The sequence below is a fragment of the Octodon degus genome, unplaced genomic scaffold, assembly GCF_000260255.1.
Source record: "Octodon degus isolate 3935 unplaced genomic scaffold, OctDeg1.0 scaffold00335, whole genome shotgun sequence".
Taxonomy (NCBI): domain Eukaryota; kingdom Metazoa; phylum Chordata; class Mammalia; order Rodentia; family Octodontidae; genus Octodon; species Octodon degus.
Window position 1 is genome coordinate 241,795 of NW_004524911.1, and position 2,706 is coordinate 244,500.

Here is a 2,706-nt window from a genome sequence, read left to right on the forward strand (position 1 = left end):
TAGCGTTGTAGGCAGCTAAATTAGATAGAAATTCATATGAAGTCAGAGAGGGACTGGGACCTCAGGGAGATCAGCACAACAAATAAAGACATGGTAAGTGTGGCTGGAGGCATATCTGACAAAGGCAGGACCTCAAGAAGACAGGCCTAGGCTTCCCTAAGACATAAACAGTTGCTTCAAATGATGCCATAGTCAGCAGTACCTGGCCCGGGAAGTTCAGATGGGCATGAGCCACACAGGTGGGTGAGCAGGGCATCTGGACCCATCCCTTCCTCAAATGCCCCTGTTCTGTCCACATCCCCTTGCTAGATCACTCCCTTGCCTGTGGTATCAGCATTAGCTAAGCAGCTATACGTATCTTAAAGGCTAATTGTTTGACCCACATTTTGCACATGTTTTGTTTTTCCTGTATAAATCATCCCGTAAAGGGCCTCGTTGGCAACCCACTGGAGACTCCTGCTTGAAATGCAGGATTTATTGTCCTTGTTTTGATTGAGAATGTCCAACTTCCTTTTGTTCTTACTTCACTGCTCCATTTGCTGGGACCATGAACAAGGCACACGCGGCCTGGAGTTCTCTCTCCTATATCACACAGGGCTGCAGTTATCCCTCCTCTATCACTGCTATGCCTTGGAAGTGATGTTGAGTTTTTTCAGAAACTGAGAATTTCAAACTTTCTCTCCGAACAGTGTCGATTTCTTATGGAGATTTAATGACCTGAGGCCCTCAAATCTATAGTCCTCTCATGCTCAGGATGGTTTTGAGTCTCTTAACCAAGAACCAGGCCCTGTGGGGGACTTGTCACTAGTCAACCCAATATGCAGAATTATGTACTTATTGTTTGCATTTGCTATATTCTAATCAGGACCTATGTTAACATTCCTTAAAAATCTTTTTTTTTAAACTTCAACATTTCATTTATTAAACAGAATAATTGTTATAAAGTTTTAATGGAGGGCTGGTGAGATGGCTCAGTGGTCTAAAGCACCTACTTAGAACAAGCTTAGCAGAGCACAAGGACCGCACTTCAATCCCCCAGCACCACATGCCAGCCAGCCCCACCCCCTGGTGGGCTGAGCTCGCCACACACACACACACACACACACACACACACACACACACACATAAATAAAATTTAAAGAAAAAGTTTTAATGGAATATCACAATCTTAAAAATTATAAAAGTTTATAAATGTTACCAATTTATATCTTGTTACAGAAAGCATATTCATACTATAAGGAAGCTTACATTTTTTTCTAGGCAATTTGATTCTGTGGTTTCTACTTTTAAGTGGGCAAACTCAGCCGTGGTGCATAGGAAGGAGCCCGGGCCGTGCTGCCCACGGAGAAGAGCATGTCCGCGACGCGAGCCCAGAAAGTGAAGATGGCCACCAAGTCCTGCCCCAAGTGCGACCAACAGGTTCCTGTTGCATGTAAATCATGTCCCTGCGGTTACATATTTATTAGTAGAAAACTTTTAAATGCAAAACACTCAGAGAAATCACCATCTTCTACAGAAAACAAGCATGAGACCAAGAGGAGGCGAACAGAGAGCGTTAGGAGAGAGAAGATAAATTCTACAGTAAATAAAGATTTAGAAAACAGAAAGAGATCTCGAAGTAACAGCCATTCAGATCATATCAGACGAGGAAGAGGAAGACCTAAAAGTGCATCTGCCAAAAAACATGAGGAAGAAAGAGAGAAACAGGAAAAGGAAATAGACATCTATGCTAACCTCTCTGATGAAAAGGCTTTCGTGTTTTCAGTCGCCTTGGCAGAAATAAAGAGAAAAATTATCAATCAAAGACTTAATCTCTGATCCTTGTCTGAAGACTCTGTTGAAACTTCCTTCAGGATTGCATCAGCAAATTCTCAAAGTGAAGGACTCTCAGGAGCATTCTGACTGCATCAATAAGGGCCATTGATTGTTTTTCATTTAGCCTGTGCCACACTTTCGGAGCAAAGCTGTGTGCTCGGACTATTCTGGGATTTCCTTGTTTACCAAAGAATATTGTCAGTGTTTTGTGATGCGATATAAGTGGGGTATTTACAGAACCAAACCAAAATGTTGGATGGATGGATGTTAAAAACAAAAAGGAATCAGAGTAGGGGTGGAAGTATGAAAATGGGAAAATGAAATGCTTGATAATTTGCAGGCTTGGCACCAGAAGTGCAGTATTTTAAATACTATAAGAGTGATGTTTAAATATATATATGTATACAGCAGGTTTTGAGCACTAACAGGTTGCATATATACAGTTCATTACCTTTAATAAATTGGCAATTGATACTTTGTTGAATGAGGAATTAAGAATATAAACTGTAAATTTGTCCTCAATTGATTTTCCCCCCTAGGCCATTTTTATTTTTTATTTTTTTCACAGTCACAACACTGGTTTACTGTATATCAAGTCATCCATGTGGTAGACAAACAGAGTCCATGGTGCTTGTACTAACGAGCCACGGCACAGAGCTGGTAGGGTGGCCACGTGGTAGACAGAGTCCATGATACTTGTACTAATGTGCCAAAGCACAGAGCTGGTAGGGTGGTGGAGATTCTACAAACAAAACTGTACCATGGTCGCTGGGCCGGGGCTGCCCTTCAGGCACAGAGAAGTTGAAGCACTGCAGCAGGCAGGTGAAGAAGAGGAAGAGCTCCATGCAGACCAGGGGCTCTCCAGGGCAGATGCGGGGACCTGCTGAGAAG

The 2,706-nt window shown here is 42.5% G+C and overlaps 1 pseudogene; it reads left to right on the top strand.

The window, feature by feature from the left end:
• The first annotated feature begins 1,336 nt into the window (after positions 1-1,336).
• Positions 1,337-1,818, top strand: LOC101580489 (annotated as a pseudogene).
• The last annotated feature ends 888 nt before the right edge of the window (positions 1,819-2,706 follow it).